Below are 16,480 nucleotides of genomic sequence, written 5' to 3'. Positions count from 1 at the left end.
CAGTGAATTACCAAAACATTGCAGAGAGCATGAATGCGCTCCGCAGCATATCAACACAATAGTTATCCCGTCATATTTTGATCAACGAATCAGGGAGATTGAAGAAGCCTTCAACATCGAACCAAAGAGCGACGTATGTGTCTGCATACCTTCAATAGCGCTTTGTGACAGAGAAATTGATTATCTGCGTGCGATGTCTTAATATTTCACCACGTGTACATCTTGTGCGTTTTTCATGCTTTTTTCTTTTCCTTCTTATACGAACGAGATGTATATATTCGAGGAACGAGCATTAAAAATATGGTTGTTATTCAGCGTCGTGTCCCGCCTCTCTATTTTTTGTTTCGTGCTGCGCTGCTCCCGTCACAAGATCATGCACAAACCAACCCAAATTTTCACCTTGTTAAAGCACATTTCACGTAAACAGGTAAGTCTGAATGGCCTAGCCAGCAAGCATTCACGCTAATGGACTGATGTATTACACGACCTATAACGTAAGCATGTGCCTGAAATTTGACATATGTGCGCATAGATGCCTGAAGTCTGCATGAATAAGAAATAATTTGATTGAGCCAGAGCCGAGAAATCCAGAATTAACCTTTTGGGGCCGTCCCTGGGACGCACAACTTTTTGAACACGGCTAGTTGTGGGGACGTTTTTTGGAGGTCTTCGGGAAAAATGACCTCCTCGGGACATTCCAAATGTCCTGATGGGATATTTCTGGGAGATTTTGAGGAGGTTTTGTGTGTGTTGGGATTTGCGACAATATCACAACGCCTGCGTGAAGCTGCTGAGAGCGCTCGAATACAACTGAGAGTGCTTTTTCGACGGTTGACAATGTTGAGGCAGACAATGTGGCATCGAGGTCAGGAGTACAGGAACGCACAGGGCTGACGTATGAGTGTTTTTTGCGGTTAAGTAGTGCATAAGCGTTTGCTCGTGAGTTGCGATTCTGCTCAATTCCAATGAACTTAGCTCCTGTGACCGACTTTCACAAGTGGCATCATCGGCGCTGTGACTGTTACTGCATAGACAACAGCTTGATTGTTCAGCGGTGCAGCTGTCGGAAGAGTGACCTTCACCACAAACTCGGCATCTAGTCACCCACTTACAGGCTGTACCCCTATGTACAAATCTCCAACAGTTGGTGCACTGCAGGGGTCGAGGATGCAGCGCGTCCACGCGGGAGTCAATTGTCCAAATTCTCAACTCCGAGGGGCATGTGCGACCAGCAAAAGTTGTGATGCCTGACTCCGTTGCAACACGCACTACAGCCATCTCGCGAGAACGGCAGTGTACAGAAATAATTCCCGCCCCGGCATCCTAGCTGGAACTCCTCCAAAATTTATTGAATTGAAGATGACGGGTCCACTCCACGTACAATGCCCTTGGTGCATGCAAGCTGCTCAGGAATGAAGCCTTTAACAGGCAGAGAAGTGAAGGTATTACACCGGAGCAGATCCGACACACACTATGTCTGCTGACTTACAAACAATGCCACGCCTCCCGAAAGATCGCACTTCAGAAATGTCGAGATAGTGACTGGTTAGACTTTTTAGATGATGCTGCATTGTTTTCGGATTCTTCATTTTTAGAATTCCATCTCCTATCGCTACAAGCGCCACGGGAATTGAACGGACACCATTTTTTAGAAATGAATTCAAAGGCAAGCTTTCGGCCGGCAGACTGGTGAACCAGGCTGCCGAGCCTACTCCCGGCGAGGTGAAAGACATGCCTCCACACAGCGCGCAGACAACCTTACAACCTTCGTTGAGAAAGGTGAGCGCGTAGTAGGCTACTATGAATAAGTAATAGAAAATTTGGCATGCGCCTGGACACGCTTGTACTTCTTTACAAAGCCTATGTCAGACCCATTCTGGAATTTGGCTGCATACTTTTTTCTAGCTCCTCTAAATATAAGCCTCATCCGTTGCTGCTGTTAGGCGCGAACTGCGCCTTTGCCTATAGGTCTCCCTGAATCAGTTTCTACCGCAGTTCTGCACCTGCAGGTTCGTATTCCCGACCTTAATTCCCGTTTTCACCTTTTAACTGTCAGGACTTTTTTGTGGGCATTTGAGTCGGCTCCTGGCGTGGCTACACCTATTTCCGTCTCGCACCCAGCCCTCTTTCTCGCTCCTCATTGGCCAAGGCTCCGCCTCACTCAAGTTGTTTTTATTCAGAACCTCTTATCCAACATTTTGTGGATCTGAATTTTGTATGCAGTGTTGGCTGGGCAGCGTCCCTTGTGGATATTGCCTTTTATTATATTTACCCACCTAATGCGAAGCAACTGCCTGCAAGGACATTAACTGTACTTCTCTTTGATCACCTTGCCAATTTCCCGCACCATACTGTGATTTCTGATAGAGGATGGTAGATGGCTGATAGAGGTGCGCTTCGTTTGGATACCAGGTCACTGCGCTATTTTACAAAATGAAGCAGCATTCTTTTTGGCAAAATCAGCTCTAAATTGCACCTGTTGCCTGTAGCGTCCCTAATCTTGTTCTTTTCGGAATGACTCGGTTTCAGCGTTTTCAGTTTATAACCGCCAAGTGCAAATCCCTTACTCTCTACTGTTGACTACCAACATCTCATGTACCCATGGAAGGCTCGTGCGTGTAAAACCCGGCAGTGTGAGGTAGCGATGACACTCATGCGGTGCAAGATTCCCCGTTTAAACCTTTACTTATGTAGATGCGGGTTCACTCTCACAAACCTTTGTGCGGCTTGTGGTATGAAGTCGAGACATTGGAGCAATTCCTACTCTCTTGCCGGAGGTTTGCACATCAGAGGAGAGCACACCTATAGAAATTCCCATTACAAAGTTGGGTCTCACTTTGTCGGTTTCCCTCACCCTCTCTTTCGGCGCGAGCGCCAGGGGTTTTGCATCGCATCAAGTTTGCGAATACCTCCGCAATTATATAACAGCTACCGGCAGATTCCCTCGCTAATTGTTTCCAAAATTTCCACATTTAAAAGAGCGTTTGGTTATTTTCTGATATTAAATTCTCAGATGTTCTCTCCCGATATTTTGTTGTTTCCTTTTCTTTTTAATTACTCAGAAATTTCACCCAAGGCACAATAGTTAGCTTGACACCAGTTTACCTTATTCTATATATATGGAGTTCCCCACTGAACCCTGGCCAATCCCTCGTCGTGGGTATGTGCCATGTCACGAAGGCAACAACAACCTTACATCACCCAAGTCAGCACAGCTACCCTGAACCCTGGCAAATGTCCCACGAACGTGGAACGGCGTCACCAAAACAAACGACCATGAAACGAAGCAGGTAGGTGGTGACGAAGACAGCTGTTCGACCCGAGCCGGCGTGGCGCTGAGCTGCGCGAGAGTCTGGTTGTCGACAGCGTTCTGTCTTGCGCGAGCGAGATCTTCTTCATCAGCGGCGCCGCTACAAGCTCTGTACCTTCTTCGCTGGTATCGGCATCCGGAAGTCGTACCGGGTAGGTGTGTACCCCTTTGTGTACTTTAAAGTTGGGACTTGGCGCTGCTCATGACAGGGGCATCCCCATGTGTTACCTGCGCGGCAGCGTTGAGCGCTTCGTCTTCCTGCAGCGCATGAAATAGGTCAGGTGGCGTTTCTGCCTAACCCCTGACGCCTGCCGGACAAATGCAGTGGAGGGCGTTTCCTGCGAACGATCTGCGAGCTCCGTCTGAGTGCCGTCTTCATCTCAGTGTAGGCTTTCATCTCGCTCATTTGGCGAATACTGAGCTGGTGCAAATTTGAGGCAATTTGCATGCATCGTGATCGTGCGTCGGTTCAGGTCTCGGAGTTTGGAGGTTCCTGGAGAAAGCTTCTCGACAATCTGACATGGTCCTCTGCACCTTTTCTGGAGCTTTCTAGCCAACCCTGTCTGTCCTTGGCCGCTCTCGATGTTCACGCTGTCCCCCACATGGAACGTGGAACGGTGCCTCTTTGGCACCGCGCGATCGTGAGCCTCTTCTCTTCATCGCATTCAATAAGTCCTCCCTTTATATGTCCCTTGCAGCCTGCAATCGCGTATCCAGCTCCACCTTACGGCCGTCCAGTGAGGCTTATGGGATACGACGGGGACCCTCTGCACCTTACTGGGCTGGTCTGGGTCTCTGCCACACAGGAGGAAGAATGGCGTGTCGCCCGTGCTTTCGTGCGCTGCGTAATTATATGTAAACATTGCATAGGGGAGCCACAAGTCCCAGTCACGCTGGTCGCGCGAGACAAGATGCGACAGGAACCCGGTCACGGTTCGGTTTAGCCGCTCCACCGCGCCGTTGCAAGCAGGATGGTATCGTGTTGCCTGCTTCTTATTTATCTTAAGCAGCTCGCATACTCTCCTCAGTAGTTGCGACACGAAGTTTGTTCCTCGGTCCGTTAAATGTTTCCCTGGAGGTCGTCAGAGCACGAACTGTTCGTCAAAGGCTCGCGCAACCGTATCTACCTTTTGATCTCGGAGTGCCACCGCTTCCACTAATTTCCAAAGGTGATCTACAGATATTAGTATGTACCTGTTTACAGAAGTGGTTGTGGGCAATGTCCCAACTACGTTTATACCTGTACACTCGAAGGGAGCCGAAACCTCACGGAACGTCCGAATTGATTCTGACCTGCAACCCTTGGGTGTTTTTCTCTCTAGACAGGAATGGCGCTTTGCTCTGTATTCCCAAACGTTCTATGACAAGCCACTCCTGAAGAAGAACCGTTCCTCACGCTTGCGCGTCTTCTCTACGCCAAAATGGCTTTCGCAGGGCGCGCCGTGAAACGCACGAAGAACCCTTTCTGTCCACGACCTATAGGCACGACGACCTTCCCCCCAAGTGGTTGGTTTTGGTCTCCCTTTCCTCGTTGCCTTGTCCGCCGGCACAGGGTACCGTCCTTTCCGAAGTGGCCTAATTGTTCTGGGTCAGATGGTTTTCCCTCTAGGCTTTCGATGATTCACTCGAGGTCGGGGTCTTTGCGCTGCTCTTCGCACAACTCGGCTGGGTCAACTACAGGGACAAACTTGAGACGTTGGTTTGGCGGCTTAACGCGTCAGAGTTCATGTGTGCTCTGCCTGACTTATGCTCGAATCTCAAAGAAAAAATTCAAGGGGCACTTTGTTGACCTAAAGTGCGGTGAGGCGAAAGTCTTTAGCGCGGTGTTGCTGCTGGGGTCACCGATGTGTGGTTAAGATGTTAAGTACACAATTGCTTGTGAATCTTAAATGCTGGAGACATTGGAGGGCATTTGGGAGGCATCCATCTGATTCTATGCCTTTCTGCAAATACTCTCCAACGTCTTATAGACAAAGAGAACTACATGCGCGGTGGCAGGAAGTAGCATAGCCGTTAGCACGCTGAGCTGCAGAACGGAAGTATGATGGTTCGATTCCCATCGTGCCCAAAGAATTTTTTTTACCGAGTTGAGGAGTGTCACGGACGGACGGAAGGACACCGCCAGTATGAGCCATTAAAGGCTTTCGCCTTAATGTTCTTGCAACTGTAAATTCCATCTAGCCAGCCGCGGGCTCGGGTCTCTGACACTGATCACTCATTTCAGAGCATGGTACGTGACTAGCTTGAACTGGCGGCCGCAAATGTGACAGCTGAATTGCTTTACTACATGCCCATACAACCGAGAGGCACTCGCTGTCCGTGGCTCTATACTTCTGCTCTGTGGGGCTCGTCTGTCGGCTAGCAAAAGTTACAGGATGTTTCCTGCCCTCGACAACCTGCGAAAAGCACGGCACCAACCACGAAATTTAACATCTGTGGCCATAACGAAAGGCAAATTGAAATCTGGCTGGCGCAACAGTGGTGCACTGATAAACTTTCTCTTTTGAGCTCCAAAAGCATCCGCCGCATCCTTCGACCAGCGAAAAGCGACATTCTCGGAGGATAAGGCGGTCAGCGGCTTAGCTAGCTTGGCAAATTCCTAGACTTGTGTGCCTTCGGTAGTAACCACTCAGGCTGAGTAACTGCCAGACCTGGTGGACAATTAATAGACGGGGATAGAAAATCCGAGATATATATATATTTTAGTTTCTCCTAGTGAGGTCGGACGCCGTCAGCTGAAACAACGTGTCCGAGGTATTTTACCTTCTTTAGGAATTGGCAATTTGAAGGCTTAAACTTGAGGCCCGCTCCTCGCAGTCGCCCCAAAACCTTTTCAAAAATGCGCAAATGCCTCTCAATTTCGTCGCTGTATATGATTTTGTCATCTATATACACGAAGAACAACTTTCCCAGAAAGCCCGCCAGGAAAACATCAGTGGTCCTCTTTCAGACAAGGCTATTGACCAGGCTCATCGGTATCCTTCTCCATTCATAGTGCCTCCACGGTGTATTGAATGCGTTTGATCGGCATCTGTCGGGTCCATTGCTATTTGCCAAAATCCCGCCGCCAGATCCAACGCCATGAAGTATCTGGCAGAGCACACATGAGAAAGCGTCTCGTATAGTGGGGATAGCGTACGGTCCGAACCTCTGTCGCAAGTCTCAGAAAGCATGCAATTGAAGGTGCATATGTCATTGGTCCGAACCCCTGTCGAGAGCTTGCCTCCAAATTGACTAAACATGAAAGCTGCATGCAAGGAGAAATGCTATGACACCACCCAGATGTTGTAAGACGAACGGTTGCTTAGAATTTTGGTTAATTTGTTCGGGAATACTGCCACCACAGTGAGGTCAACCAGTGATGTCGCTGGGATTTCGTCTGCACCTGCGATACTTATTGCTCAAACCAGCGTCGTCACTTCGGCCTACGCGGTTTTGCGTCGCATGTCTTTTTCACATAATTTCTCCTGTCTACACGTGGTAGCAGTTGTTACTCAGCTCGGATGCGACGTCATCACTTTGGTGCGACGTCATCCCTCTAAGTTTGCCGTCATCCCGTAACCCACTTTGGAGTGACGTCATTACCTTGACACGTGATTCATTTCTTAAGTGATCTTGTCAAGTGACCCACTAATTACTTTTACACATTAATACACCTGGAGTGACGTCATCGTGTAGACACATTTTGTGGGCACAACTGAGCCATATAATGTTTTCGCGTCAATAACTGTTTAGTACTACTACGGTCCTTCTAATCCCTTCCCGTCCCACCTCGCTTTTCCTCCTCGAGGCCCTGCTAATATTCTAGAGTCACTGGAAGCTTTTTTCCAGTGACTATAAAAAAAAAAACGCCTCGGTTGCTCAATTGTAAAGGCGCTTGTCTACTGAGCCGGAGTACCCGGGTTCGAATCCGGCCACGACGGCTGCGTTTCGATGGAGGCGAAACGCGAAAAAAAAAAGGCTCCCATGTGCTGAGTGCTCCTATGATGCGCGGTGCTGCCCCCCCCCCCCCCCCATTTATTTCTTATTCAGTATTTGTACATGCATAGCGTATATTACCCCCTACAGCTATCCTTTCTCACTATCACTCCACCCTTTCTTCTTCCTGTCCTCTCTCTGTCGTTTTATTCCCGCTAGCCGCAATATAGGGGATTCAGGTTTCGATCGCAGATGCCGCAGCTAACAACATCTTTTCCTTCCATCGTTATTTTATTAATAAATAGCCGCTAACAATAACAACAACCTATGTGGTGTGCAATGTCAGTGCACGTTAACGATCTCCGGGTGGTCGAAATTATTCCGGAAACCTCCACTACGGCCCCTTTCTTCCTTTCTTCTTTCACTCCCTCCGTTTACCCTTCCCTTACGGTGCGGCTCAGGTGTCAGCCGAGATGCGAGACAGGTACTGAGCCATTTCCCTTCGCGAAAACCTAATTCTCTCTCTTCACATGCACATCGAAAAAACTCGACTACAAATTTGAAATCATTAGTGAATAACACCAGTAGCACTTAGCAGCATTAAGTTATTAGCAGTTTGCACTACGAGCGCAAAAAAAAGTGAAGAAGTTTAGGTCACCATGCAGGTCACCGATCATACTTGAAACAGCGCAAGGATGGGAGGACGAAACTCGTGGAGTTTTGTTTCCCATCTTACTCTCAGTTAAGAAATGAATAAAACCGAAACTGCTGAAGTCGCACGCTAAAATGTGTAGATTATTTCCAAATATTTAATAACAATGAAAAGGTTCTTTTTTGTTGTTAACTTGTGTGCTACACTTAAAATTGGTTCGATTTACTCAAGACTCCGCTGATGAACGCGTACCCAAGCGGCGCCGTCATGCACTGCGCCACCCGTCCGCATGTCCGCGAATTTAATTTCCGCGGCGCGACAGTTGCGGTAGTTGCGGGCAGCTGTCAGCGTTCTGTGCAAACCTTAGAGGTTGTGGCACTGAACAGAGCTGAACACAGTCGCCGTGACACCTGCGTGTGTTGTGAGACTTTGAAGTTTGTTGCTGCGGCTGTCGAGGATTTGCCAAGGTCAATTTGATATTCTTTACGGTTGTCGGAAACATCGTCATGTGAGTATCGTTCACAGGACTTGTCGCGGTATTGCTTTTTCTTTTGCGTCTGACCATACCCAAATAGAACGTTTTTTCACTATCACTGCCGTGAACTACGTTACAATGATATATAACAGGCACAAAGAAAATTGTGTTTGCAGTTGCATGACACCACAGCTATGCCAAGTTATCAATAAACCGCAGTGATCCCTGAGCTTGTTCGCCTGTCATGTTAAAGGGACACTGAGGAGAAATTGCAGTTGGCTTGTATCAATAGAATAGCAGCTCATGATCACAAAAATGCCACTCTTACTGAAAACAAAGCTCTTGTAATGTAGAAAATAGCAAGAACCAAAATACAGGTGTCGCCGCCACAGGCCAATCTCGCAAGTACAAGCGTGATGACTTCCTAGGACAAGAGGCGCCACCTTGGAGGAATTTTCCTTACTTCATGGAAGCCACGAATCTCTGTGGCTGGCAAAGGAAGGTTGCGCACCGCACCGCTAGCCGTCAGAAATCACGGAGTCTGCGGTTACGTCACGTAACACGTCACTCCGTTCTGTGACGTCATAAGAGTTCTCCGTGTCGTCATAAGAGTTCTCGAGTTTTAATCAGAGCGGCGGGAAAAACTTTCTCAACTTCGAATCCAAATTTATTTGAAATAAATGCACCTTTCGCGCCCGGACAAGCGGCAACAAAGCCATGAAATGCCGAAGTATCAGATTTTGCTAACAAAAAAAAATGATAGAGTTCTCCCCAGTGTCCGTTTAATATTTAGGCCTTCTCTGTCACATTTTGCGTGCGCAGTGTTTCTGCGCCAGATTGTGCGTGCACCAGCGTTCAGTGCAGTGGCAGAGTGTTAAGGAAGGTGGCTGTGCAGGCTCTGGCTACTTGGACATGCTTGTCATCACTGAAATAGTAGTGCAAATGATGAAAAACAAACAAAACTGCAAGGCAGCGCTTTTCTCTGAATGGGGGGGGTTTATGGTCTCTTGGAGTGACCCATCAATCACTCTTGACTTTCTTCGTCAAAACAGTGAGGTCCAGCATAATTTTCGTCTGTAAAATTTCTGTATTTGTGGGAAGGGCCATCCGTTCCCATTGCCCCCACCTCTTTATAAATCCGAACATGGCTTGTCTTGCGGTCTTTTTCCTTCTGTTTGTCTCATCATTCACGCTGTCAATTCAGAATGTGTCACCAACTTGTCAGGAAGTCATTCCTGCTGATGCTTGACCAAACTACATATATTATAACGTGCAAGCAATGCGCTATTTCTTCGTGGAGCAAAAATGTATAACTATCCAATAAGCACAAGTGTAAACAGAAGTAAACGGATACAGTAGTCTTGTACCCCTGTTTGCGCATGCCCTAATAGAAATTCGGAGGCTTGGCATGTGCATGCTAATAGTGGTCGAACCTGTACTTTCTCCTGAAGACAGTATAGTTCTTGATTTCTGCTAGGACAGGCATCATTCACAAACAAAATAGTGTGCTTTGTTTGCTTGTGTTTGCATCTGTACATATGATGGTTGATCTTTAATCGGAGCAGTGCAGTGTAGTGCTGTCATTGAAATTGCAGGGTAGTGGCATGGGTTTCTTGATTGGTGTAATGCTCAGAATGCGGCATTGCTGGAGTAGCACTTTCAGCCCTGTGTGTTCTTTTTCTTTACTTGCAGGTCTGTCAAGGAGTGGTGCCTCAAGGACTTTGAGATTGGCCGGCCACTGGGGAAGGGCAAGTTTGGCAACGTGTACCTCGCCCGAGAAAAGAAAACAAAATTCATTGTGGCTCTTAAGGTGGGTTGCAGGGTTCATAGTAAGTTTTTGCACCACTTCAGGACATATGACGAATATGGACACAAGAACACAATAAGAAAAGAGAACTGAAGCGCAAATAGAAGCTGTCAGTTTGGTACAGCAATGGTGGCACAAGAACAAATGAAAACTTGCACGTTTCTGGCGCAGTCAACCCTCCAGTGCAATGATGGCTTTTTCCAGTTACCTTGCTGTGTCTTCTTCCATTGCTCTCATTTATCATTTATTGGTATCATTTAAATGGGCCCTGCAATGATTGCCATAGGCATATTCTAAAGCAACGAACCTATATAGGTGGTTTTTGTGAATATTCCTGTCAAGTTTAAAAGCTCTCGGTGGACCCTATAATTTACAAATAATTCTTAAAAATTACTGCTTGGAATTGATTAGGGCAACACTTTGGCACCCATTCTTAGCTGCCCCTACCCACGTGAAATGGTGGGGAATCTGGGCGAGCCTTCCTGTTGGGTGTGTCGATGTGCTGTAGGTGGGATGGGGTGCAGTGCAGACCTGTTTTCTTTTTTTGTTTTGGCAGGCCATCATGTATGGGTTGAAAGGCGAGCATCATTTTTAATCTATCTTTAGTATTAATAAAGCCAGCTAGCTTAAATATTTTTGTGTGGTGATGAGTGATGGAATACCGATCGCTTGTGCACTTTTCGTAACCTCAGTAAATATCATTTCATGGTTCCTTTAAGGCATATGGCACTGTTTTCAAGAAGTAAGGACTCCTTGTGTCTGACTGCAGTGGATGGCACACCCATGACTGCAGGATGCTTGCTGATTTTTATGTACCATGTTACAGGTATTTCCCATCATGTATGTTGTCTACGAGGTGTTGTATACAAGCCTAGGTGTCTGGTACCGCAATGACCAGTTCCACATATATGAACATTAACTCCGTCCAACTGCTATCCATGCACACTCGATCTAAACACTGAAACCAAAGTGAAAACAACTACTGGCACACCTCGATTGCATCTGGCCTAACTACGCAAATCAACTATCTTTTTTTTTTCATTTTGATGTTGTGCAAGGGCATTGGGCATAAAATATTGTACCCTCTGGCCTGCATGCAACAGCTGCTAAGTGCCACCTGTCTTCAGACTTTCAATAAAAATTTTATGTTCAATGTTGTGGAGATGACAAGCTGCGAGGTTTGATAATGACCCATGGAAGAGCGTTGCAAAAGGCATACGGGCAGTAATGGAAAAGAAGTGGGACAGGTACTCGCTTTGGTGAATTTCTTCTTCATTCACAATGTTGAGTCTGCGCCTGCCTGTCCTCACATGCACGCATGGTCTCATGCTTGGTAAAAAAGATGAACCAAGAAGACATCAAGAACCTATTTAACAAACAGATAAGCCACTTCATCGTGAGTGATGAAATTGATGCCTATCTTGCATGCTGGACACGACCTCCTCCTCACCTTGAAGGTACACAGCATGGCAAATGAGACAACAGTGCCTGGCATCAAAATAAAAACAAACACCCCCGGTCCTGCACATAAATATTTTGCTCTTGAACACATTTATCGATGCTACAGTGTGTACTGTCTGATGTGACTGATGGCTCTGTCTCATCCGTCTCATCAGTGATTGGCGGCTGGGTTCCGTCGACGCGCACCACAATTTCGGCGTTACTCAGTCACGCACCCCGACTACTACTACCGAGCTGGCTGCTCTGAGAGTAGCATTTACATACATTCTCCAACAACCGCCAGCAGCGTGGGTTATTTTCAGTGACTCCCGGGCTTGATTACAATCTATATAAGGTCATCAGTAAGCCTTCAAGAGCCAATCAGCGATGACTTAAACAGATTTCACTCGGAGGTCTGTGAGCTTGGCCACCGTGTTGTGTTGCAGTGGTTATCCGCTCACTGTGGCCTTGCAAGCAACGATCACGCTGATGGTGCAGAGAGGTCGGCGCATGGCGACACCACCTTGCTCCTACCTATACCATTTTCTCGCAGTGATGGCGCGAGGCTTCTAACTACAAAATCTTGCAGATGCAACACTCTGTGTGGTGTGATCCGCAGCATCAATATAGACCCCTTCTTCATACCGACCCCACTTGTGACTTCCGCATGCCACGCAGTATTGCTAGACGTGATCAAAATTGCCTCCACCGAATTTGCCTGGACGTTGCCTTCACTAACTCCTATTTACATACAATTGGTGCATCAAGTAGTTCGAGACCTGAGCTTTTAACCCCCTAGAAGACATGCTTTTTTCCAAAATTATCATTAAGCACCCATACTGCAATCTGTCTGCAAACCAACAAATGGTTTAAGACAAGCAGAGCTTGTCCAAAGGATTTATATGTTTTCAAACAGATTGCTGCATGGGTACTAAATGATCATTTCAGCACCAATTTCGTAAAAAAAAGTCTGATAGGGGGTTATGCATTCCTCAACGTGCAAACTTCAAACATGTATAAGTTGTATTGCACATACAGCAGCATTACCCGTAGCTCCATAGGTAATTTATCATATCTTCTCCATGGGCAGCTGTCTTGAAATGCATTTTGCTCTGCTAACTGGTAGGTGATAGCAGCCTTTCTTATCTCTGCTAAGGAACTATCTTTGGTCACATGGAAGCATTCAGAGTTAAAGGCAGTTCTGATTATATGATCACAGCCTCACAGGTTCTGACATTCAGTACAGAAATGTTCATAGATAGCGAAACTGCGGCTTTTTCTACATAAAGACTGTGCTGCGGCTGCACATATTTTTTTTTGATGCTATGTGCAGGTTTGAAAAAAATAATTGATTTCTCAATCTTGTGTCAGTTTGAGAGATTGTAATGACTGAAAGCAAGCGGCACTTTTTATAACTTCAATTTATGCATGGTCACAGCTGTGCACAAACTATTGTAATGAAACACATATGTGCGCTGTTTGCCAAGTGGCACATTGAACAGTGCTGAGCAATGCGCAATTTTTTTGCAAATTAATCCCTGGTATTTAGAGCTAACAATTTTCTATGGTGCTTTGTTTTTTATTTTGGTCGAAGTTTCATGGTATGATGGAAGTGTATGCTTGACAGACATCTGAAATTGGTTTGAAAACCAAGCCACATGGAAATTGAAGGTAACGATTAAAAAGTGACTATAACACTTTCGGCAGCTTTGAAGATGAGGTTTCAAAAGTGAAAGAAGTGATATATTCAGTGGTGCCATGGGGACTACAGTAAACAATTTTCAATGGCTAGGATGATGTCTGCTATTCCCATGCTGACATTGCATGCAGAGAAAAGTCCTGCAGCATAACACTTCCATTGCCCCTCACTTGATCCTGGATTCAATCCAGGCCCAGCAGCCATTCCCGTTTTAATGTAGGTGAAAAGGAAAAGGTGTTTGTTTGCTTTAGAAAGTCTGTGCACATTAGATCGCCATGTGGTGGAAATTTATTTGGACTTCTCCTCTACACCATCTCTTTCTCTTATTTTACTCCATTTTTCATACCTTCCCTCTTGGCATGGTTTTGATGCCCACTGAAAAGTCAGTGCGCCCTTTCCTTCTCTCAAAACCAATTTAAAAAAATTTTTTTCTCGCCTTATTTTTGGCATACTTCCTGGCTACGTTTAACTGCAAAGCAAATATATCCAAGGTGCTAGGCTGTAGGGCACAGTTCAGAGCATGTGCTAACTACAACGGTGAACACTGTAAGAAAGGAATGAGCATTTTCAGCTGGCTGTATCTTGAAAGGACGATAATGCTGCATGACTAGGACAATCTCCTAGTAGAAAAGAAGCTGCATCTGCCCCAGCCTGACGCTAACATATGCCATGAGAGTGTAAGCTACTGATCACAAATTTTAAATTCACTAGAGCAAGTTTGGTGGTTCTCGGAGCTTCGCCTGCTTGCAGGTCGAAAGTTGGCAGCGTCTGTGGTCCTACCTTACCTGAAGCACCTTGTGATGTTGCGACCACCGGGACGCTTTGTACACAACTGTGTGCTGCTGTGTCGCAGGCATGTACACAAACAGTTTGCTTTTTTTTTAGTCCACATAGATAATTTATGGAAGGTTTCATTTGTAGTGGAAGTGGCCAGTGGCACCTAAAGATTTTGGGCAACAGCTGTCTTTATTAAGTTAAATTTAAGCTTCACTTTCCTGTTTTCTATCCATTTGCAAGAGCTGTGGCTTGTACTTTTCTGAGGTTACAGTAGTCCCTGTTCTACCATTTACATGACCTCTCCACATTGTTGATTGCTGCTTGTAGGGTCTGTGATGTAGCTGTAGGCCAGCTTTGGCTTGGCAACTGAACGTACCTATTGCGGCATTCCTGTTGGTTTGTTACAACTCATTTAAGTCTCTGAACTGGCTACTACGGTGCTACTCCTTATCTAGCCAGGACACACTGCTGGCACATGTGTCTATTTCATTCTTATGTAATTACAAGCTGATGTAGTAGTTGCCACTTGCCCTGCACCATCCAAAATGCCAGACGGCCTCAACGGTTCGTGTCACGACGGACCAAATTTACAACCAGAGGTGAAGTTATCTTACTTGCTACTTAGTTCGTTCAGTTCATTCCATTGTGTGCTCAAAGGCAATGGCCAACTCCCAGACAACAAAGAAGGGGCAGTGATAGCTGTGTGCTCTTGTGCTCCCACTCCACTCGCATAAGCACGCCTTTTCCAGGCTCCACCTACATCGCATGACAAGTAGCAGGTTCTCAAGAGCACCCTCTCTGGCATGCGCGTTTGTTGCGACTCTGGTCTACCGGGTAACTCTTTTAGCCAGCAGGAGAATGGGTGTTCTGGTGTCACTACATTAGAGTATTCACCACCAACGCAAAGCAAAGCAAGAGCTCCTGGTAGCTGGCAGAGACCGCAACCTCTTTGTTATGACTTGCTCTGAAAACACACATAGCCCACAAAGAGTCCCCGTGAAAGAACTGCGAAAAATGTCCACGCAGGTGATGTTTAAGTCACAGCTGCAGAAGAACAACGTGGAGCACCAGCTGCGGAGGGAGATCGAGATTCAGTCTCACCTCAGGTGAGGCTGCTGTTTCATATTGCACTGCATGGCACTTGATGCATGAAGGTTGTTGCACCGCTTGCTGCATTCAGAACAATAACTGAAACTGAACACAAGCAAGACAGCCGACACAGGCATCAACAGCTTGGAATGGCGGGAGTCAGGACCGATCATATTTCACAGAATGGAGAAGCATGAATAGGTATTGAAGCATTAGATCTTGCTGGTGTTTAGTGGGTTTGTTGCTACAGAGTTTTGTAGCGATAGCTACATTACGGTAGCATTTCGAGCCTTCAGCGTGGCGGCACCGCCACACTGTCACGTGGTTGGTCAGGTGGTGCAGAGCAGGTGTCGGCGGAGTGGCGCCGTGGCTGACCACATGGTTCATCACATGGCTGATCACATGGTTCGTCACAGGGTTGGTCACATGACCAAGTTCCACTCTGCCAGCTGTAGGTATCGCGTCACTCCAGGTTTAACCAGAGTTAAACCACCGCCAATTTTTATTTCCTTTCACTGCTGTTGAGAATAAATCATTTTTTTAGAACGGTAGCTCGGGGCTACAGAACATTGCTGTTCTAGTAGTATGTGTAACGCATTCAAGGTTTGTGAAAGCTGTCAAAGTAAAGCAAGGTGAACAATAGTATGTCACTAGCTTATTCCTAACGGCATTCTTGAGTGAGATTTAGTTCTGAGTCTTCCTTCAGTCACACAGCTCGGGCTTTCCTGCCATTTTGTGAGATGCGCCCATGCCTTAACATTTCGCTACAGCAATTCCACCTCCATCGCACGTATCATCTACAATACAGTTTAGAGACCACCTCAGGTGACAAAAAGCAAAACATACTATCTGTATCAAGCGGCAGAGATTGTTTTTTTTCACTCACCTGTCCAAAAAAAAAAACGAATCAATCGACGCAGCAAGAAATCCACCGCTCTTCATTCGGGAGCCATCTTGCGAAGTGCCGCTAGTAGTTGTGCGGAAAAGTTAGCGCTGCGCTTTAGTTTATTACATTCCAGGCTTTAAAAAATAAACGACAGTTTTTAAGGTTTTCAGGAGCGTTTTTCGTTGCTTCTTTCTTACTAGAAACGCACGTGAATAGGCCACGGCGGTCAAAAACCATAGAGTTCCTTACTATTAACTGGAGGGAAAGCTGGCGGCACTGCAGCTGAAGTTCTGAACCTCTATGGGCGCGCACAGCATCATGGGACGATGAGCTACTTCGTGCGGGACAGTAGGTTTGTTTTTTCCAGGAACGCAGAGTGGCCTTACAGAGATATTCCATTCCGTATCCACGGCGCAGACGATTTCGG

General features: G+C 46.5%; 1 pseudogene; it reads left to right on the top strand.

The window, feature by feature from the left end:
• The first annotated feature begins 8,180 nt into the window (after nucleotides 1-8,180).
• LOC144095452 (aurora kinase A-A pseudogene) lies at nucleotides 8,181-15,188 on the top strand (annotated as a pseudogene).
• The last annotated feature ends 1,292 nt before the right edge of the window (nucleotides 15,189-16,480 follow it).

Source organism: Amblyomma americanum, chromosome 6 (assembly GCF_052857255.1).
Source record: "Amblyomma americanum isolate KBUSLIRL-KWMA chromosome 6, ASM5285725v1, whole genome shotgun sequence".
Taxonomy (NCBI): domain Eukaryota; kingdom Metazoa; phylum Arthropoda; class Arachnida; order Ixodida; family Ixodidae; genus Amblyomma; species Amblyomma americanum.
This window is presented reverse-complemented; position numbering and strand designations above follow the sequence as displayed.